Genomic DNA, 24,536 nt, shown 5'->3' with positions numbered 1-24,536 from the left:
AATTAAGGCCTTATACTCTCCCTTTTAGTTATTCATCAATTAAACTGTACTTGAGGTACTTCATTTGAACTATTCTCCGCTCCCCGCTCCCCCAGATTCTAGTCTGCTAGACAGCCATTCACTAATACAAATGTTTCAAATGGGAAATGTTGGTAAGTTGATGAGGCACAGTTATAAAGCAGACACAACTGCATTAAAGTTTTACGTATTTGTTTACTAGCAGAATGAGATGAGATAAACAGAACATACAGCAAGGAACTGAGGATTAAAAAAATAAATCTCTCCTGAGACTAACCTAATAACTTGCTCCAAAAGCTCTCATAAATTATTAGCTTTGAAATCATTCAAAGTGTCTGAAACATAGTATGTGTCACTGATGTACTTGAAGTTCACCTAAGAAACTTGTATCATCAAAATGTGCCGACAAAAACTGCCAGCAGCTACGCCACCTTGCAATCAATCACATATCTGTTTCAGAATTATAAAGTGTCGGAGAGCCATAATTTCATCTGCTTCCAGCTGCATACATTTAAAACTTCACATTCTTATGGAGGAAGGAAAAAGACTGAAAAGATTTGTCAGCTCGGGTGCCCTCCATCTCATGATCTCTATCTTAAAAGCACTTTCAGAAAGTCTTGATATGTTATTTTAAATTAATACAGTATTAATTAATTAATTTATTTAATTAATTAATTAATATAGCAGGATACATATTTTAAATTTTAAGGTGAATTGTTTGTGAAAGGTGACAGTCCCAGAAATGTAGGTCCTCTTTTTAGTCTAGGAAGAGACAGCCTGGGTGACAGCAGTGCAAACACCTCCACATTGCCCATTCACTGATGTGCCAAAGTCCTCCTGGATGGGCCACTTCTAAGGGTGATGGAATAATCAGCCTCCATGCCCATCCAGTGCATTTCCAGATTGTACTGCGCACCAGTGTGTTAAAATCACAGGAATGACATCCTATATATTAATGGATCAGTAACAACAGCAGCTTTGACTAAGCAAGGATTGGTGGGGATAGACTCACTAGAAAATTTAATGACAGGTTTCAGAGTAGCAGCCGTGTTAGTCTGTATCCGCAAAAATAACAGGATCCTAACAGTTCCTGTTATTTTTGTAGAAAATTTAAGTCTGCCTTTAGGATTTTTATTTCCTGATATTTTAAAACAATACAAATGCCGCAGGTAATTGATCAGTATTTTTGTCTGTATATAATAATTCATGCTGACTTAATCTCTAGAGACCAGCCGGGTACCTGGATTCACATCTATAGTGGAGGCATCTACAGCACCCAATCCTGCTACCAATGAAATCAATGACAAAACTTCCATTGATTTCAAAACTACAGGATTGGGGCAGTAATGCTGCCATACGTATGTTGTCCATAACTTGTCCACTCACCCACCTGCTCTGTCCTCTCCACATCCATGTCAGTCTCCAACTTACTCTTGTCTATAGATGCACAAGAGTGTGCTGAGCAAGAGTAGCAGCACATAGAGCTTTGTGGAGTACTTTCCCTAATCTTCTCCTTGTGACTCTAACTGCAATCTAAAAACTACTCATTAACTTTATGAGAGACCCTACCAGACACATGTTAAGCATAAGACAGACAACAGAGGAAACATCCGATCAGGTTTCCTCCCCAACAGGTCCTTGTACCAGACATGGCTACTTGGCCAAGCGAATGGAAAATTGGAGATGTGGCTTTAGGGCTGATGCTAGAGATGATGGTGTAGCTGGAGTGAGGTACAGGTGTGAAATGAGGCAGAGGGGCACTTATTTGCTAGTCTATCCCAAGGGAGGGGGGGGGGAGACTGGGAACCACTGCCTTATCTAATCCTACCAACATCACAACGTGCCTACAAAAACAAGACAATTTTCTTAACTCATGAAGAATGAAACAAATATCACAGAACAAGTAACAAAGCATGAAAGGAATATTCTCATGAACCAGGTCCACCCTGTATAATGGTGAGCAAAGTGCTTCATTTCCATGTTGAGTGTAATACAGGAAAGTGATCTGTATCCTATGCATCAGTTTTTTTTCCCTCCCTCCCACCTCGCATTTCTCCACATGATTCAGAGTACCAAAGTGCTTCCTGTTCTGAGCTACAGGACACATGCTGGGTGCAGCTCTTGAAGTGAGCTCAGCAAGGGTCGGAAGCAGGCAACGCTGTGAGCTAATGGAAGAATAATTTAAAGTGAGCTTGGATAGTTGGGGAAAAAAGGACCCACACATAGTGAAAATAAGATTTGCTTTTCTTGTTCTCTTTTACTTGCTGTTGGTAATTTCAGATCTTTCATTTCAAAATCTATTTCGAATCATGTCTGAAATAGTAAAGTGTGTTTAGCTTTTATCTGTCACTTTTTGATAATTTCTATTAACCTTACTTTAAGAATATTGATGTTAACTCTACAAAGAATAATTAAATGCAGTTAAGAGCAGTAATTTGGTGTATTTTGATTTATTATTGTAGAGATTTCCATACATTATTTCAATCTTTCTTTTGTAGTAGAGAATACTGCATACTCCATAGTTCCTGATTAAATTCAAGTTTTTATGATATCCCCCCCCCCTTTTTTTAAAGACATTCACTGTTCCTCACCTGCACTCCAAGAACATGGTTACTTACTCCAAAGGCAAAAATGTTCTTTCAGTGTAATAGCATAGCTAGTTTACTTGGCTATTACTTTACAATGGCTATTAGCCAAGACGGTCAGGGATGTAACCCCATGCTCGGGGTGGCCCTAAGCCTCTGACTCCAAGAAGGGAAAGATGGAGTTGGATCTCTCCAAAATTGTCTTGTTCTGTACAATGACTCTGAAGCTCTGGTAGTGGCCACTGTCAGAGACAGGATACTAAGCTAAATAGATCATTGGTCTGACCCGATGTGGCAGCTCTTATGTTTTTACTTAACATTTGTCTGTGCATAATGCCATGGATTATGGTGATATAGGATTTTGCTTTCTGCATCCCCTAGCTACACCAGAGACTCAATGGCTCCAACCAAATTTCAACCCCTTTCTCGAATTCCTAACTCTTCGCTGTAACCCTTGCACTACACAAACTGTTTGGATGTGCTTTCTAAACCTTTAGTACTGTAAAAGGTACTGCAGCTTTTGCAATCTAAATAACTGTACACTGTTGGCTTGGTTAAAATTGCAGCTATGCAGAGGACAGCAGCATTCTGATTAAGGAAGGAAGGACTAGACAGAGGGCATCTTATGTTACCTGTGATGTCCAGGTGACACATTTTCCCCTTGATTTATGTACCTAATTAATTTCTTTATTAATTTTTTTGGTGTGAATTTAACATTCCTCAACTGTACGAGTCTATTTCAATCCTGGGATGGTGGGCACAGCCCACCAAAACAATTGAAGGTCTGCGCCCTCAGATTAGAGAAAGGACACAGAATCCATAATTTAATATAGGAGGGACAAAATATGAAAATAGGAAGGTGGTTATAGGTTATTGGATCCAAAAGAGGAATCCAGCTGTGGATGCCAAGCAGAGAATGCCATGCTGCACCCACTTCTCTAAGAAAGAGTTCAAGGAGTCAGTGGATGGTAAAAGTCACCACAGTTTTAGAGAACCCCTCCCCACTCAGTCTCCTTCTCCTTAAATAAGTTGATGAGGTCTCAGGACGTTGTGGGGCCATGTACAGGGAGTGCATATAAGAACAGATGTGGGGAGAAGCGTATTCAGAACCTTAATAAATAGTTCTGGGAGAGATGGAAGTGGAGCTGTAATCCAGTGCACTGCAGATAGGTGTGATCAAGGTCTCCCATCATATCAGGAGGGGCAGGTGATGGGGACATAAAGTCATAGTTCCTTGGAAGTTGTTACATAATGGACCTGCAAGAAGTTCTACTTAGGGCAGGTCTACACTTACTTCCTGGTTCGGCGGCAGGCAATCGATCTTCTGGGATCGATTTATCGCGTCTTGTCTAGACGCGATAAATCGATCCCGGAAGTGCTCGCCGTCGACGCCGGTACTCCAGCTCGGCGAGAGGAGTACGCGGCATCGATGGGGGAGCCTGCCTGCCGCGTCTGGACCCGCGGTAAGTTCGGACTAAGGTACTTCGAATTTTTTTTATTATTAACGTTATTAACGTAGCTGAATTTGCGTACCTTAGTTCGAAGTGGGGGGTTAGTGTGGACCAGGCCACAGTCACTTGTGGCAGAACCAGGAATAGAACCAGCTCCACCAATAGCCATAGAAAATCAAGCTCTCCAATAATCCACTGAATAGTTACGATACCTGCAGCAGCAATTCCCCATGCAGTTCTACCAACATGCCTCAATCCTGCTCTTGAGGGATCACTTCTAAAGGTGAGAGAATACTTCAGTCCTTGGCCTCTTTTTAGAGTCCGCCAATGAAGATGCCGATTAGTGCCAGCTCTGGATGCTTTAGTGATGTGGACACTTGTCCCAAGGGAATTGGCCTGAGACTAAACTTAATTAACAAATGAATGTGCATTTTGCAGTAGATAAACTACATGACTGATGATGTTAATATCCTGTTTATAATCCTTCTGTGGGGGAAACACCCTAAGACTCTGAACACAAAGATGATGTTGACGATATTCTCGTATTTGATGCTAATGGTGGAAGTGAGATTTTGCAAGCTACTAACCAAAATTAGAAAGCTCTATAACATTTGAAATTTTAAATAATTTTTAAAAATAGTCAAACATTTTCAAATCTGCAGAAAAGTTTGGCTTAGGTTGACCTCAAGGACCTGTCAAAGATTGGGGGGGTGAGGGGGGGATGAGAGGGGAAGTTCTAATTTTATCAGAACTGGATAGCCAATCTGTAGTGAGCATGACGGTAAAGCAGTGTAAGATTTTATGGGGCCCTCTGTAATGCAGATCAAAATAGTCAGCATGAGGCCTCTATTTCATCTTATTGATTCCCCTCTCAATCTGCTAAAGGTAACACCTCCACCTCCTTCCACAATTTCATGTGTTCTAATTAGTTGTTTTGCTGTAGTTAAACACTCCATATCTTTTCACACCAGATATAGTTATTGGCAGGCTATCAGCTATTAGTCATCAATGGTGGATTTTTGGTTTAACAACGGGCCTTTGTAATCACAGGGCTGTGTGTGCGCTATATTCTATGCTTTGCAAGACATCAAATACTTCTGTAGCTGTCTAATGGCCACCTATTATTTAACATATATAAATTGCAGGAAAAAGCCTGGTTATTTTTGTCCTGTAAACAAAAAAATATTTTAAGAGATATTAACAAAGGCCATGATCATGCACTGGGATGTGCTAGCACAAATCTCTATTCTCATGCAATTCTATACACATACAGGGGTCCACAGTTGTGGAAGAGTTGTGAAACTAGAATGATTTTTGTTTACAGGGAAAACCATAAGCTTTGAGGTCAAGGGAACTTGCTGGAGTACATCATCCCACAAATAGCGGACCCTGATGCAGGAGCAGAGCCTAAGCAGGTTACAGTGTGAACTAGAGTCATCTCCTAAATAGATAGATAGATTAGATTAATGGAGATATCCCATCTCCTAGAACTGGAAGGGACCTTGAAAGGTCATCAAGTCCAGCCCCCTGCCTTCACTAGCAGGACCAAGTACTGATTTTGCCCCAGCAATTCACAAGCCTCTTCATATTAAAGAGTTTTCATATTCTCAGAAAAGGTACCGTAGCTGAATTATTCCAAAGATTATTATATTTGAAGACATGTTTTTCTTTGAATCAATAGACATTGCAGATCAATTTCCCTTTTACGGTTATGCCTGTACTGAGAATTTCATTCATTCATTTTTTTTTTAAACTACACAAAAAGGAAGAAACAACATCTTATTTCTATTTAGTGATTTGACTGTTGCTTGGGTTAGGATAGGGTGACCAGACAGCAAATGTGAAAAATCGGGACGGGGGGGATGGAGGGTAATAGGACCCTATATAAGAAAAAGGCCCAAAAATCGGGACTGTCCCTATAAAATCTGGACATCTGGTCACCTTAGGTTAGGAAGATGTTTGCATGGTAGCACAGTCTGAAAAAAAGTCTTTTCAATGATCCCGTCCAAGGTTCGGTACTTGCTTGTCTAGCTCAGCTGAATATGATTTGAATTAAGAAAAGAAATACAAACAAGTAGATCAAGTGAGAACACTACTTGGTTAGTACAGCTTTAAGCAACAATCTAGCAGCCTCTTCTTCACTGTGGCAGCATGCTGATGAGAGATCACTTCTCAGGATCATTACTGGAAATAAGTTCCCTAGTAAAAATTAATCTATCGGTGCCCACATTATACAAGATTTCAATTATTCATTCATCTTATTTATTACCTAATATGTGTAGGGCTACTTAGTCGTCTAGCTATCCTGCATTTAAGAAGTATGTTTCTCTGAGCACCCAGAAAGAAATAATAGTTTAATACGCCTTAGCCTGATATTTAGGATGCTGCTTTAAAAAAAAATGTAATTGTTGTTTTTTTCCTACTCCACTGCACACATTAAGAAAACAATTGTACACAGTGTTTTTTCAACTTGCTAAGGTTAGTGAACTATTAAAGAGAACAACACTTAATGTACTAGAAAGAGCAGATGAATGCAATTCTTTAAATTACAGTAGTACGAGCCCTGTGAAAGTTAGCTTTTGAATCCTTTTTGTTGGATTCCAATATTTTATAGTCTTTGGGTGAGACCTTTATTTCAGCTTGCCATCAGGAAATGAGGAATTCTGACTCGTCAGGTTCTCTGTTCAGAAGTACTGTACAAACAGAATTTAGTTGCTTTGCTTTTTTAACTTTAAGGTAAGACAAATGTCATTTTCCCCATTTTTTTGCCCTAGAGGGAAGATGAATATTATCCAAACCTACTGTTCTCATCCTTGTCACACTGAACTAGGATAAACAAAAGTTATAAAATGCTAGTTTTAACAAAGTGTAACTGTTTCTTTACATCACCCATCTATATAGGTTCTTAAACTGCACCCATCACCTTGGTATTTGAGCACCTTGACAACAAATACTATTTTGGGCTTCATTTTCAAAGATTTCAAGCCACAGTAAGCCTGGTAAAGATAAAATAGTTTGTCCTGTCAATCTTCAATGAAATTAAAAAATTGGATTTAAAAAAAATTCCCATAACGCTGGCATGTGTGTTGCCCTGAATCATCCTGCAGCACTGCCAGTTACAATTTACATTTACTAAGAAAAGGAAGATTGAGAAATTTTTCAATATATCATTATGGATAAATTTCACATCCATGTCGGTGAGGATTAGAGAGATGGAATGAACATACTGCCTCAGAAAATGTTTCTGTTTAACAAGCAGTATCAAGTTCAGCCCTTTCCACAGACAGGTCCGCAGTCTTGAGAAAATTACTCCCCCCTTTCCTCCCCCCGCCCTCATTTTGGGGTCTGAGCTTTTAAAATTGATTATTCACTTTTCTGTACCCTCTCCTAGTGTAAAATGGTTTGCACACTTTTGAGCTTTCATGGTTTACCTGCAGGATTAAACAGTAACTCAAAAATGCCTAATCCTTTTTGTTTTCTTTGAGTTTTGTATCGAGTCATTTCCATTTTTGTTAAAGGATGTTCTAGCTGTCCTTTTTTACCAAGACACACTAGTTTTTCTTCGTGTTTGAGGTTAAAAAGTGCAGTTTGATCTAAGGAAGGCAGTTATGCACAAGAGACTGCTCTGTACTAAATTAGAAGGTTTCTCACGCAGTGCATCCCTGCCTCTTGATTGGTGGAGTAAGGGTCTATGATTTATTATTTAGCATCACTTTCATACTGTATGTAAAATTCACAAGTTTTTAAAAATAAAAATTCAATGTAATGTGATTTCAATCATAAGAATGAACTATGTGTAACTGTGTGTGTGCGCATTTCTATCTGTAAGAATAGATTTAGAGTGCCACGACCCACACCCTTATTCAGCAGAGCTACTTATGGGAAGATGAAGATTTGGACCCATAATTTACAACACTACAATCAAAGACATGAAGACTAACTACAGGCTGAGATTATAATTGTTCGCATACTCAACACATCAACAGATACTTCTGCATCATGGTGACACAACTGTCAGATGGGCTATTAAGGACAGATTCTCCACTGCCTTGCGCTTTGTGTAGTCATTTGTGTAAACCAAATGCAAAGTGGGGGGTGTAACAATTACCAAATACAAATTGGAGGCCTTTTACATCTACCTTGTGGAGGGCAAAATGAATACACAAGGTGCAAAATTGTGGCGAATGAGACTCTCATTCCTAAAAACAGTAATGTAGTTTAAAACAACATCAGACGTCCTTTATCAATAATCATAATAAATAAAAGTGTTAAATTGTAACCAATCCTAGCTGAGGGGGGGGGGGGAAATCCAAGGCCTACATACTGTGCATCCATCCAAACTTTTTACACACATCTTTACTGGATTTAACCTCCCTTCTCTCCAAAAAAGCTACTCTTACCACATGAATGGCAAACTACTGTGTAACTGTAGTACCACTCCATTCAACCACCCACAAGACGGTATATAAGCATACACATCATAACTCACTCATCCAGCATCTGCTGCTCCAGCTTCAATCCTGGATCCTCTTTCCACAGCAGAAAAAGTCCTGCCAAGTATCTCCAAGAGCTCGCTACCATGCCAATGTCCTCAATTATTTGATCAATCAAAGCACTATTCAGTACAGTGGGTCTGATTCTGATCTCACTTGCACTGTTGAACTCTAGTGGGTCTGATTCTCTTTTACACTAAAGCCTCAGAGTCAATTAAATCTGCACCCATTTTAAAGCCCCTTTACATTGCAAGAGTGGTGAAAAGGGGCTGTAGTGTAAATAAGAATCAGACTCTCTTGACTTCAGTGTACTTACTCCTGATTTATACAGATATAAATGTGAGATCAGAACTTACCTAGCATCAGAGCACAATTACAGTTTGGAGTAGCAACATTCTTGGAGCATTTAAGTGGCAGACAGTATTGGTGAAAAAAAGTTGTGGAAGTTAGAAGCATTTTTTAGGGATCTACCCTTTTCTTCATCACAAAAACTGAACGGTGATGCAGACACAAGAAAATGTATACATTTGAATAAATAGGCAATGAGATTTAACAAAGAAGCTGGCTACACAAGATTTTCTTGACATGAATGTTGAAGCTCAATGTTTGAAGAGCTCAAGAGGCAGATTGCAACTTTGATAAACAATAGGGGTCTGCCAAACTGAGTCATGGTAATTATCTATACACAGTCAGTTGCTTTTCAACCCTGTTACGAGTCAGGGGCACACATTTGAACACTTTGCTTCCTGCTTTCTCCTATTCTCTAGACCAATCTTTAATTAACAGATATAAGGTTTTATATCTGATGTGCTACATTAAAACATGCTTTGCAAAACATTGTGCACTGAACAATTGGTTACTGTTTGGATTCTAATTGACAAATTCAAATTTCTTCTAAACATCTGATGTTGGGAATTCAACTATTTAGCTCTAAATTAGAGCTGTGTGAGCCACTGAGATAGCCACTGCTTGGAGAGCCAGGATGAACACTGTTAAACCTTCAAGGTTTGCCAAGCCTGCAGGGCTCCGAATCGAAACAGATGGATTGGCTGAAAGGAGTGCTTTTTAAAATTCTTGCTTAAAAAAATAGCATATCCCCTACCTCGTAAACCAGCCTCCCAGCACAGAAAAACAAAAAAATATATTTAACGGCCCCCTGTTCTGTTCCATTATTAATACCCCTCTCATGTACTACCCCAACAGAGTAATGCTCTTTGATGATTTTATCACCAAAGAACATTGCTGTGATCATGTAAAATGCTATGGAACCACAGATAATCAATCAAAATGAGAAAAGCAGATAAGGCAACTTTCTGACTTTTTTTAAAGTGAATTTAATGCTCATCAAAAATGAGAGACTGACAGCTTTTGAGATGGATGTCACCTTCTCTACAGCATGGGCAGAGGCAATGCAAACTAGCCCACAATATTCCACCAGTGCACCACAGCCCTCTCCTGAAGTGATCACCTACATAGGTAGAGCAGTCCTGTATTCATAGCCCAATTATTCAAGTCCTTGACATCTCTTGCTGGGATATCCAGCAAAGGGGGCTACTTACTTCTAATTCTGGTGGTGTTTTTGTGATATAGACTGGGAATAACACTGAGGACACCAGATCATTTCATCTACTATAAGCCACTTAGTCAGCAGACAGTAATACCCCTTGGTCACATCTAACTGGGTCATATTCAAACCGGTGACCTCCTGTACTGCAGAGCTGAAAAGCTTTACATCCTAGATCATCTAGACTTCCAGAACAATTTTTTTTAAATTTAATATTTCAAACTAATTCAAGTTGATTGTCTTATGATAAACAGCTTACGGTCTGTGGAGGCATACTGAAGGTATACAATAAATTCAGGCTTTCTGTGGACTATATGAAGTGTTCTTACATGACTAAACCTGGTATAATCTTGATTGTGTATGGGGGTGTGAGATATAGAGGTGTAAGAGAAAACTGACAGATCTTCCTTTCAAAGCAAAGATTTTTAATAATTTTCTTTGCTGTTGAATAAAAAAGGTCTCCACAACTGAATGAGACCCTATTTTCTACTGTTTATACCTCCAACAGCTATTCCTCTGCTGTGTGGTTCTAAGTGCATTATTCAAACAAAAGAAGCTTACACTTTTGAGCGTTTAAATTACTTTGCAGTTTGGCACACAGTCTGTCCGTGTGAAGATTTGTAATTCAACATAAAGGAACATTGTCTTCTATAACCCACGGTTTGTGTTAGGACTAAAAATTGGAAGTCAGCTTGATATTGAACAATAAACAATGTATATGGATGGGGGTGGAGGGAGGGGATGCATGGGGAGAATTGCCATTACAACAATTCAAGGGTGGGGAGGGTGGAGAATATAAAGAGAATGTTGCAGGTGAATCCTTCACATGTAGCCCAAGTGACTTTAGATTCACTATTGTAACTAAGACAACAACTTATTGAGTTTCAGTTAATGAGATTTGTGCTGCTATTGAATGTTTATGCTATTGTCAGTGCCTGCATTTCCCCTTTTTTTTTATTCTTGTTCTCCACACCGCCCCTTTAATTGTGCTTCAGTCTTCATCTTGACACAGAGATTTAGTGCTGAAAAGCTGCAGCTGCAGCTGTACCATGATCTAAGACCCAAGTGTTGTGTTAGTAAAGATGCACTTCTTCCAAAGTTGGATTCAATTTCTCCAGATTTTTACTGGTGTGTTAACACAAGCTCTGTGGTTTGAAAATGCCATTCCTTTACACTTCTGATAATGACATCAGATGCTTTGGTGGTGCCTTTGGGGATACAAAGGGTTCCTGTTAGATTAGTCAACTAATATGTGTACGGTAATTTTATCCCCCTGTGTATTTCTTAGTTATAGCCATAGACTTTAGCATAAGAGACAGAATAAGATATTTTGCCTGTGTCTGTGGCCTGGAAGTGTCCATCTTTTATGTGCATCATTGCAAATTTCACAGGACCAATACTGACACCTAATCACAATCAATGCCAAGGTAGGACAACAACGAGAACGAGACTCATCCTGTGCATTAAAGAGTAATTATAGACTGAATCTGAGTGCAGCTTATTCATTACATCTACAATAACTTCATTCTGAATGCATATAAACATGTATGGAACAATAGGCAGGGAGGTGGGCTGGAGGACCTAATACTGTATATCTTTTTCATCTCTATTTCCTGTAATTCTAACTAATGTAACTGAGTCTTGAAGAGGATATTATTATATCTACTTCATGTAAAGATATTCTAGACAGCTGTCAAAGTCTGGCTTTGAATGTAGACTATCAATATTGAGGTTTGTAGGTAGGAGGGCTGTTAAGACTGCTGATAATTTTTAGTTGGGAAGGGGGGGATTCCATGCAGCTTTTTTCAGCTTTTGTTAGAGACCCATCCTACATATTTCCCCCTTTGAATCGAGATTTCAAACTCTAATAAGCAATATGATTGCAAACAACTGTTACACATAATAAAGTACTTGTTATATATTATCCAAACCACATTTGTATTAAACACTAAAAACTGCTAACAAATGATATTTTTAAGAGGTATTTCTGTTCAAAGTAGAAAATTGACATGCTGTCATGGTTTTCCTATAAAGAATAACAAAAAACAAAACAAACCCCAAACCATCTGGAATAAGAAAGCTGGTGCAGTTCAACAAGTATACATGAATATAATTCACAGTAAGTCCTACAGGACACAGCTCGAGTGCCGTAGAAGGCGCTCGAGCAATGTATCACCAGGGTCACAGATTTAAAGAGATGAATCTCTTTGGCCCATGGCTGCTCAGATTGTGCCTTTTGATTTAATCTGAAGCATTCAGATAAAAGGCCCTGGTGGCATATGCTTCCCATTGAAGATGCCTATATTTCTGAGCTGTTAAGAACTCCAGAGAGACATGAGTAAAACACAGGAACACATGCAGCACATCCTTTGGGATATTTTCTTTCATACATGCTAATGAAGATTAAAGTGTAAAAAAGTGCAGACATCAGTTGAACAGATAATTAATTATGATTGATGTTATATTTTTAATTTACGCCGCAAGTCTCATTCAAGTAAAAATTGCAAATGCTAGAAAACTTCCTGGGTTGCAGGCAATTTTGGTGTTCCAAATGCAGTGGCATGAGTTCAATGTAAAGTTAACCTTTAGTGTGCACCAAATTGTCAACATGAGAAAGCAAGAGGAAATCTATTAGCACTACACAATAATTTTCATTAATTTTGCCTTGGAAAAGATGCCTGTGAATTTTAATTTCTATCTGTGCTTCTTTTTCCTTTAGCCTTTATCACTGTAGCTTTCAAGGGGTGAATTCAGTTTCAGCTGGATACCCATTTGTCTGCAATTCAACATGCACAATTTTTTTTATAGCTGCTTTTTAACATATACTTTAATGTTATCTGCTTAATCCTACACTTCCTTCAGATTTGCCCTATCCCTGGCAGCTCTGAAGGTGCAGTTGTGACTTTAGTTTTTCATGGGCAGAAACATTCCAAAAACCAGGCTATAAATCCATGGAAGGAAGTGCATCAGCAATTTCTGTTTTGCCAGTACAGCACAATGTCAGTTTTTGAAGGTTGTTACTGTGCATGTTTTGCAGCAGCATTAGCAGAGACACAGTATTAAGTACCATATCAAATCTTGAGGCTGTTTACAACAGGTAAATTCTGGGGTATAAGTTGTTTCACTGAGTGATCCTCCCCAAGGATGGCAAGTGCATAAAGTCACTGAATAATAGGTGTACTTTTAAGAGTGTTGTGGGAAAGCTTTGTGTCTGCCAACTGGTAGCAAGACACTAAGAAAAAAAAACAAATTATCACTCCTACCACAGTACTCCACTCTGAATACTGCATTTAGAGCATGTGTGTGTCTATGCCTGCATTTGTGTGTGCGCTTTCATGTACCCTATTTATTACGAGAGGAGAGACGGACTTGAATTGGGATATATCTAAAAGCTGCATTTCCACCAAGTGAGCCATAAGGAGCCATCTACTGGCTGCAACTGTACGAACTCTGGTAAACTTGTCTCATTATTTGCTGTACTTGTCTCATTATTACCTAAGGATGGCATTCTCCTGGGTGCAGAAGATCAATGAGGTCTTCAGCACAGCTTAAATCTAGTGGTGGGAGTGCCCGGGCGGACAAGACACTGGTAGAGTGGCATCCTGTGCACATTGAGGAAAGGGTTTCCAGACTGGCCCCACGTAGTCCAGTATGGACAGTGACAATGGAGGTGAGCCAGGGAGTAGGTCGTGGGAGACCTTATGGAAAAGCCTAAAAAATGCTATAGAAAATTATACACTTTTCATAGTTTTGTTTAAATCACCTATAGAATTACAGAATTCTATCCTCGCTATGGAATTCTAGATGATCTCATTCTCTATGTAATTTGTGTTTTTTCAATAATTTCCATAGAATCCTATTGGTTTCATATCTATTAAATACTAAATAATTTTTCTATACAATATCTCTGATTGTATAAATCCAGCAGCCCTAAAACACCTCACGATGAGTCCAGAGAGGCTGTGACTGCTATTCTAATCCACATGCTGGGAGGCTGGAACAGTGCTATCATCTGCACCCTATCCCTAGCTTGAAGGGGGTGGATTTTGCCTTCCCAATTATCCAGACCACCTTCACCACATATGCCACATAAAGAATACTTATTCTGCAGCTGAAATTAATTTTAATCTGAACAGGCAGCTAAATTAACAATTTGCAGTGAACAATTTGTTCTGCAAATTTAGTCCCTTAGTCCACAAAAGACTATAACTTTTGCAAGTTTCCATACTACTGTTTGACAAATGTTTTGCATGAGCAAATTACAGTCATTACAGTCAATACAGTCAATATTTATTCCTCAGTACTGGAGCTGTGGGATTGGTTCCTGTAAATAAGATGGTATTTTTCTATTCCACCCTAATCTTTTATAAAGTGTTTTCACTTCTGCCCCAAACAAATTTTGTTTCACAATCAAATAAATCTCAGCTTCAGGCTTGAAATTTGCTTTCTGTGAACATTTGCATGAACAAAACATTTCTTGCACTAATGTTTTGGAAAAGTGGATAAAAAAAGGGTATGAAGACCGTTGAAGCAAATTTCTTATTTAGAAGTTAAGGAATAGTTTACAGCTTTTTTTCATCACTATTGACCCTATTCTAGTAAACAGGATTACACTTGTCATGCTATTCATGTTTTTTACTACTTGAAGTATAGTGCCACTACTTACAGGTGGAATGGCTGACATTACTATTAGAAATCCTAAAAGAAGGTGGGTTAATAATTTTCCTCAAGAATACTTCACAGTCAAGGGTCCAGTCAAAGAAGAAATATACTGAAAGAGTAAAGATAGCTTGGTCTTGTTCTTGACTCTTTGGAAAACTTAGTTAACCTCTCCATACCTTAGTTTTCTTAGCAGTAAAATGGGTTATTAGTGGTTTTCTACCTCATAAGAATACCGTGATGAGTACTGGAAGGTTGGATGGTCTTTAGTTAAGGTAATGGAGGATTGAGTGTCAGGAGATCTTGATGTTCCCAACTTTATTGCAAACTTCTTGTGTGACCTTGAATTGATTGCTCTGTGCCTTCATTTCTTCATCAGCAAAATAGGTCCAATAACACTTATGTAACTCCTGAGGGTACAGTGAGAATTAATGTTTGTAAAATCTGTTGTGATACATCAAAGGCACCATAGAAGGGTAAAGTACAACTACTGCTATTACTATTATTTAAAAACCTATCATTTGTAAATCTCAGATCCTCTAATCAAAGCAACTAAAGACTGCAAATGTGAAGTATTACTGTTAGCAAAAGAGAGCAAACTGATAGCAAAGAGAAATTAGAGCTACTTTGACAAAAACTCAGATCTCACCTGTCTAATGCACAATAATTCCTTCTAATGGATAAGGAAACTTGCAAAGCATCATTAATACATGACTCACATTATTTAAAAAGCACTGACTAGAGAGATTGTTTTTTCTTATTATTGCTATAACAGCAACTGAAACAAAAATAATTCTTATATTATTGAGAGACTATAGAAGTTTCAAAGAGAGAAGAAAACCTACTTCACTGTGAAGGATGGAGCATTCCAATACTAACAATTTATGGAAGCCAAATAAGCAACAACACTTTTTAATTTTTTTTCCTGACAATCAAAAATATTAACTCCTCTCACAATATAAACAGTCTTCATTCGGACTTCAGACTAATGACTTAAGAATCCAATGCTTGTAACCACAGTTAGAGCTAAAAGATCAATTATTTAAAATCTCACTCTTTTCTTTCAGTGGAATTCACTGTAAAATCTCACTCCCTAAGCCCTGCTGGTACAATAAGTTTTCACAGTCAGGAAGTGGTTTACCACTGGATGTACTTGCCCATCTGCAGTTTTCCAGTCTGAATATCTGCTGAGATTCTCTTTTGGCATTTCTAGCAAATATTTTATTTCTTTCTGTGTTAAATGTGTGTGTGTTTCCCATTAGCCTGTCATTTAATACACTGCAAACTCTTGTACTGATCTGATGTCTCATTGCGGCTTCATAAATGAACCTTTATCTGTTTAACTCATTGGATGCTGGCAAATCCTGAGGTATTGTACACATTCAGCACTGGCCAGTTTCCTGGGTAAAAAGGAAGCCACTGTGGGGTGTTGTCATTTGTGCTTGCAGAGAAGAGAGAAAGAATCTTGAGCTGGTAGGAGGGGAGGACACTTAGATGGAGCAAGTCTTGATATACCCCAGCTTTAAACTGTCCATGCCAACTAGGGGAGGAAGGGAACTTGTCTTGCCTCCTCCGGCTCCATGGACTTTCCCTTTGCCACCCATAGGGAAGCAACAGAGTGGGCATCTCATTGGAATAGCAGGTGTCGGGTATGTAAGGGAAGACAGTCTACCATGAAGCTAAGAAGCTGTTTTATGGTGAAAAGGTATAGCAGTTTAGGTGGGTTAGCGGTCTGCGGGGAGTGGGGCCTGCCTTCAGTGCTTGGAGTGCTTCAGTGCATCTTTTTGAAAGAAGGATGGGTGTTTGGTGGAGAAAGGAAAGGAGAGTCCTTGGGCTGGTGCAGGGCTGGAGGGGGTGGGGAAAGGAGGTAAATGGGGACTGAATTTACTCAGCATCTCTCACCTTAGAATTCTGCCTGCAAATATACTCATAATATAGCTATAGAATCTAGAGAAGGAAGACACATAATAGGTCACCTACCATAGTTCATCTCTCAGATAATGCAGGATTCTTCCCTACAGTATGCTTACTTAGGTATCTAAAGGTTAAACAGAGCTATTGCTATTGCTCCAAGGACAATTAGCTGATATCCACTTATTATATAGCAGGCACCCAGGATTTTTAGTGTGTGTTGCTCACTGAGCAACTGTGTGCATGTTTCTATTATTCATTTGTTAGCAAGCAACGTATAGGAACAGAAGCATATTCAGAACAAGGCCCTAAGAGTCATAATATAATGCCTTGACTAGAGTGTGTAAAATATCATTTGCCAACTGGATATGTAGCAGTTGTAGTCAATTTCCATGTCTAATTATATTTTAAAAGACTTAAAAACATTGACATTTTACATTCCTTAGTGAGGAATACTCAGTTTGAAATTTTACCACAAACGCTAATGATCCTATTAACTCTAATTTGTTTACTCACCAGTCTGGAACAGTTTCTTCCACAGGTATCTCTTTGATGTTCAAAATTAAGCTTCCTAGAGGCTTGAGAAATTAAATGCTAAAGGAGGTCAACTATCCAACAGTTGCCTTAAAGATAAGGACTGCCACTCCCACATTGCTTTATTTTTTGTTTGCTTTTTTTTTTTTGGAGGCATATATGAACACAAAAACAACATGATTGCTGCTAAACATATGTCAAGCCTACCCCGATCCCGGCTTGCTAGGGTCTAAAGAACAGCTCTGAGTCTGGTAATGCTGGAGAGTGTCTAATTATATCAGGTAATATATAAAACTTGATCATTTGTGTTTAGATGTAACCTTCAATCAAATCATGAGTGTAATTAAATATTTATTCATAGCCTGTATTTTTAGGTTTGGAACTTAAATAATCCCTCAGACAGAACCTACAGAAGCAGCTGGCTAGCAATAAACTCTTACCGTAGCATGTTCTTTACTACTGAGCCTAAAGACCTACATAGGACTGTTAAAATGAATTGTTTATTCTATGACAAGCCATGCATGACTCCACAAGCTGCACATAAAATGAGCTGAAATATAAGTCCTATAGATTTCAGAAAGTTTTAAAGCATGCCACCTTAACACAGAGATGTAGTTGATACGATAAATATTTCCAACAAAACAGAAGACCAGACAAAACTCACTTATTTCAGGGCTTCATTGTGAACTCTAATCTCAATCTAAATGAGCTTCAAGATGTTACACTCATGAACCCTTTTTCCCCTCTTATTCTATCCCCAGAGCAGCCCTTTGGTCCAATACCTTTTGACCTTTGAAGTCTTTTGGTGAGTGGGCTGCCTGGTAGGCCTGCAACACTTGTCTTCAGCTAAAACAGCCCCTTGTCCATGGTTGAGTGAAACTGTTGACACCCTAACACTTCTGCAAAGATCCTCGAGAGGTTGTGGGTAGCTACACCCATTTTTTATCTTTATGAAAGGTCATCTAGAAGATCTGTTGCCCCTATTCCTGTTCAGAGTTTTTTTGGGGGGACATGAAGCTCCCAACCCCCCACTATTTCATGGGGAAAGCCTACCATTTGACAATGCCATAAGCTGGTGGGTGGGGAGAGACATACCATCCTCCCTTTTCAGCAATTTTCTGAATCCTAACTCAGCTGCAGCTAGGGGTTGAAGGAGCCTTATGTCTAAGACACACCCCAGAACTCAGAAAGCAGATAGCTTGGAGATATCCAGGATTTCTCTACCTACCAGGAGACTGAGCTGCAGGTAGGGAGATACCAGGGTTAACCCTAAGGAATTCTGAGGAACTCTCAGGTCCTAATATAGGTAACCAATGATTGCAGGATGGAAAGGACTCTTTCCTGTATCACTACTGTTCCATGATGGTGGAAGCAGGTAGTTCCCTCTGGCCCCAGAAGATTAGGGTATGTGATATCAGGTAGTTGCTACATTAAAGACACATCATGAGGAAAGTGACCAGATCCTGCATATCCTAGGAAAACCGACTGCCAAAAAATTTCAAAGCTAATGGGGGGTCCTGAGGCCATTTTTGGATAATAGGATGGTTGTCATCAAAAGAAAGGGGAATTTCAGAGGGATTCACCTAAGAGTGTGGGTTAAATCCTAAAAAACTGAGGAGAGCTTGGACTTCTGTGAACTTTTGCAAGCAAAACTTCCCAGGTGCATGAAACCTGTTGGATTGGTGAACATAATATGAACCCAAGTCAGCAGATTTTCCACTCTACTTTTAGTGTAGTGAAACGGACTCATGAAAACAAGATGTCTAGTAAAAGTGATGATTGTCACATACAATGCCTCTGTAGTAAGGAACACAATGCCCACAAAAGCACACCTTAGCTCTTTTCTAGGATTCAGACCTTGCTTCCATAATGAGAGTTGTGAACAAAAAAAAACCAACCAAACAAAAAGGGCTTATCTCCTGCAAAGTAACACCAGTTGCAGCATAATGTCTGAATTTTTATAATAAACCAAAAGATTTGAGCACTGTTGTGTGTACAGAGAAAGATTTTATTCAGAATTCAGTAAGAATTCTATTTTGTTCTGGTTTGGGAACCTACACATGGTTGGAAAAAACTAAAGTATGGGGGGGGGGGGGGGGGTTAAAAACTGACTACTTATCTGAAGCTCAAAAAGCTCTACAAGGCATATGTTCACTAAGGAGTACCAGTGTTTCCCATTGCTCCCTTTTATTTTAATATTATTCTTTTCAACTCTTTGGAGGATACAGAGACAATCTCTTAAGTGCTGATTTGGCGGGTAGTCTGGAAAATACCATAATTCTAAAATTTAATATGGGCCAAAGACTGAGAGTAGAATATAACGAAGGGGGTATTTGCTTTGTTCTGGATTACAGACTCAGTTTAATGACAGTTCCTTATTTGGAAGGAATTAACATTTTGCCACATGTACAATCTGGAGAATCACACCTTACTGAGAACCTGGAGGTTTTCAGTTATATCTTTGTTATTTCTTACAGAGATTTCTTCAAACATGTCATTAAGTACCAAGTCTATGGTTTACATCCAGTCTGAAGTTTTAAAATTAAGTTTTTTAGGGTCTAGGCAAGCGTGCATGTGCACACATACACATACATCACAAAAGGCCACATCATTCCTGATTTAGGCTATTCCCATGTAGGGAACAAAAAAACTCTGAGTTTGTACTTTCAATTTCCTATACATTCTTCCTCCTATGGAACAGTATTGCCTTGCCAAACTCCACACATGCCCCTGCAGAAGTAGCAGAAGATTCTGCCCACAAAATCAGTTGAATCCCACAATATCTGGACAGATCTAAGGAAATCCACAATGGTACAGGAACATCTGGGTAAAGACCCTGTGATTCTGCACTGATATCCAGCTACTTGCAGGAGCCATCTGCTGCTTTCCTCCAAAACTTCCTCCAAGGGATGAGAGAGGGGAGATTTCCACAGCACTGAAGGATGTACATTAATGCTGACAAGATCAGCATCAACTTACCCTCTAAAGTTTAACCCCAGGGTATGGAATACATCTGTCTCTTCAACCTAACTCCAGCCTGTGCCCTTCTCCACAGCACTGTCTGCAATCTGTGGTTCCTCCATGGACAGAATTCTGCTGGGAAAAGAAGGAATGATGCTGCGTCCTCCTTTCTCTACCCTGACTACCCCCACCCAAGATTTGATCCCTCCACCCACAAGAGCAGAAGAGACTATATAGTCTTAAGTATTGGAACATTTTTTTTTAAATGTGTAGTGGCGAGAGAAGGGAAAAACACCACATTCCTCATGTGCAAAAAACTATTGGACATGAACAATTTCAGTCCCCAAAGGATCCTTGTTTTCAGAGCAGTATAATAAGCAGAGATGCGTAAAAACGGCATTTGGTTTTGATTTTGCAGACCTTGTTGGTTGGGTTTTGGTTCAGTAAAACCAAAAAAGTGGATGGTTCAGAATCTGATCCCATTTAATTGGAACCCCTCAACACCTGGGTGGTGGCACAGATAAATGTTTCAATATTTAATTCCTCTCTCATTGTAAGGGCTGGAAAATAGGGGCAGATAATAAAAGCATCTCCTCAACAAAAACTATCACGCCACTACTCTTCACTCAAGCAAGAAGAAAAAGAGGCTGAGATCAAAAGAATAAAATAAAAGGTTAAAAGGAAATCAAACTTGAAAGAAGGAAAGAGAACAGTTAATTGGAGGGTCTAATTCAGATGTGTTCTGCAGTGCTCACTCCTATTTTACTGCTTACGGTTCATCTCTGCACAGCAGTGTAACAGGAAATCCACTGCCTCCTCATTTTCCCCTTGGCTCTGCCCGCCAGCCCTGCCCTCATACTTGCACTGCAGTGTTGTAGCATTTCCCCAGCTCTTTTCTCCTATTTTGAGCCCTGGGACCTTTAGACACTCATCATCATCCCTGTAATGCTAGGACAACAGGCCTGAACATGGGCACTTCTGGTCTAAAGATTAGGATATTATTTACAGCTGGTTCTTTTTGAGTTCAATTCTATAAATCCAGTTCTAACACTAGGGAGACACTCACACAGACATAAACAAAGGAGACAAGTCTACAAACAAAAAACCTGGAAATGAAAAAGGAGAAATTGGTGTATTTTATATTAAGGTAAGTGCCAGCTAGTTTTCAGCTCTCTAAACAAATTACAAATTGTATATACTAAGAGCTCAGCTTCCAAGTAACTTGTTAACTTTTGAAATTTTTGGAATAGCAGGGGATAAAGCTGCATTCATGAGGAAAACTAATTCAGAGATTTGCTTCACGCAGAACAAATTAGAGTCCATATTATCACTTTGTTGAATTACTCAGTCTACTTCATTCACTTTCAGCAATTTTAGGCTTTAGACACTGTGCATCTACTTACAGAAAGACTTTCCAGGGTCTTTGCTTGAGAAACAGCATCAGTGTTTTTTTTTCAGATGCCTTCCCTCCTTAAGTAAACAAATGAACACAGGACACAATATTCCCATTTATCCCACATTCTCCTCTTTCTGCATGTTTTCAGCTGACTGCAAAACATCTCACTTCTAGGGAAGGGCATGCAATTAAGCTAACACACTTTAAACAATATACAGTGGTTCTCAAACTTTTGTACTGGTGACCCCTTTCACATAGCAAGCCTCTGAGTGCGACCCCCCCCTTATGAATTAAAAACACTTTTTTTATATATTTAGCACCATTATAAATGCTGGAGACAAAGTGGGGTTTGAGGTGGAGGCTGACAGCTCGCGACCCCCCATGTAATATCCTCGTGACCCCTTGAGGGGTCCCAACCCCCAGTTTGAGAACCCGATATAGAATACAGTGACAGACAGAATAAAAGGTCAGATTGCTCATGCTGATCTAACTTTGTCTTCAATTCCCTGTTTCCTATTTCTATTGTTATCCTGTCCAGAAAGGTGTGCAAGTAATCCCCTTGACTGCCCTTGATGTCAAAGGTGCTTTATGATTCACTGAGAAGAATATGTTAGCTGCAAGTGATGTGAATAAGTAGCAATTTGACCTTCCTGATATCAGCTGGACTACATGAAGACAGAGTAAGCTGCATGAACATGGTTAAAATAGAGTAGAAATGGTAGAAAATCTGGGATACTGCATTATTTTTCATCATTTAGCTTTCTCTCCTGGGGCCATTAGCTGCATAACACTATCCAGGAATGTCACCTTTCCTCCCAGGGTGGACATTATAGCACTGCAGAAAATGAGTGCATTGCAAATTAAATGTTAAACTCAAAAGGCTGTTAAAATCCTAAACATTGAATTAAACAGCAAAATAAATAAATAAAATCTCAATTCTTGCTCAACACTCGCCCTGCAGTCAACCTTAAAATACCTCACATAAGGCATAATACCCACTTCACTCATGTCGGCTGCTGATCATTAATTGCTTCAGAAACAGACAATATTTTATCCATCCTCGTTGGAGTTCGAGTGTGAATAGCGAGGCAAAAGAGAGTGAAACTGAGTGAAACATGAAAAGCTTGATTTGTTAGGACCCCTGCTGTCTGAAAAGAGATCAAAGCTCAGGAGGAGGCGGCTGTAAAACAGCCGAATGCACTGCACTGAAACATGGCCTATGGCAGCTGCTCTGGGCACTGTCTCACAACACAGGTGTACGTCCAACTCAACTCTGCCAGCTGAATCATGGGAGCAGGTTACTTCTTCTCTTCCTTCATTATTTCAACCACAGTCACTGAGGAGATGCAGGCTTCATCCATCACAATGCACAAATTCACAGTGCGCAGATTCAGCACAGGCCTAATTAAAGCTTTTCCATTCATTTGTGGAGATAATTAGACTTTCATCTCACCAGGAAGCTTCAGAAAGATCTATTTCTTTCTTCAAGAAAAGCTACATCAAACAAAAGCAGATTTTAATCGCCTTTTCTTTGGGGCATGAGTCAATAATGAAAGATGTCATGGGTAACAAAAATTGTATGCAGGGGGAAAAAAAGGGAGGGAAAAAAGCCTAAGCAATGTTCTTTAATTAACATCATGTTTGCAAACACCATTAATTTCTCTCATTAAAATGATTTTTATCTGCAACTGATTGTTGATAAAACAATCGATTTGAGCATCTCATCTGTTTCACCGCTACGCAGGAACCCATCTGCTGTGCTGTAAAGCAGTAATCATTCAGATTGTTAAGCAACATGTGAGAACAATAAAAAATGCATGTGTGTGTGTCAGGGATTTGTGAGGCTGACTGCAGGGCAAGGGCTACCTTTCCACAGAACATGTATAAAAAATGACTTGGTGTCAGGCCAAAGGACAAAGTGTCACAAATATCAGAAGTGCATAAATAACAAATGAATTAATATGTGCAGGCAGGCAGGGTTCCCTCTGTGTTTAGAAAGCCTTTGTAAATAGGTTCAGAAAAATAAGGCAGGGAGAGTTTAGATGCATTTAACACTAGACTGTGAGCTGTTGTGATAGAATACCAAATGACATATAAGCAAAGCTTGCTGCCTGCTTTTTTAATTAGTAGCAGCATCACAGCACAAGCTGTCTCTTGAACCACCTTCCCTACTGGTGCAGGAGGGTCAGCACTTTTGGCTCTGAGCCCACCTTGCATATTTTTTTATTTATTTAAACGCTTCTGTGTGGACTGGCTGGCACGCAGGCTCACGGTGTAGCTGATGTCTCTGGGAATTGAGTTCTGGCAGTCTCGGGGGGGAATAAAACACTCTCCCACCCTGGGGCTTGGCTTAATGCAATCTGAAATAAGTACTAGGTCTTTTTCATAACAAAATGTTAGAGTGGAGGCAGCTTGTTTAAATAGCTTTATAATAATATTGCTTTGTTTGTGGGAGCAGAAGTGTTTTTAATACTAGATAACACAAGCAAAGGGGCGGAGGCTCCTCCATGACAGCTGGGAAGCGTGGTGTCAGTCTGCTGTGTATCTAGCCTGGACTGGGCCTAGAAGGGTGGAGAAGCAGGGTTTGACCTGGTGATCTACCATTGGCAAATGGGAGCAATACAAACCCATATGTTCAAAAACCAGAAAAAAAAAATCCAAATAAACTCATGAGATTTATTTCCTGCCTGACATAGACATAAATCCTGTTCTCAATGTACATGACCCTGGAAATCAAATATGCATTACTGCAGCATTGAGAGTAACACATGTCCTAGAAAACCGAGGAAACTTATAGGGAAAAAACACAAATGAGTGGATTTGGCATTGCTTCTGTGCCAGTTAGAAAGCACTACTTCAGGTTCAGTTGAATCACTGCCCACCAATGACAGACCCACTCCGACCTCTCTTTTTGGACCAGAACCAAGTGATCAGCCTGTTTTTTTTTTCATAGTCCACTTTAAA

The sequence above is a fragment of the Emys orbicularis genome, chromosome 5, assembly GCF_028017835.1.
Source record: "Emys orbicularis isolate rEmyOrb1 chromosome 5, rEmyOrb1.hap1, whole genome shotgun sequence".
In the NCBI taxonomy this organism is placed as follows: Eukaryota; Metazoa; Chordata; order Testudines; family Emydidae; genus Emys; species Emys orbicularis.
The sequence above is the reverse complement of the archived record's forward strand: the minus strand, read 5'-3'. Positions refer to the sequence as shown.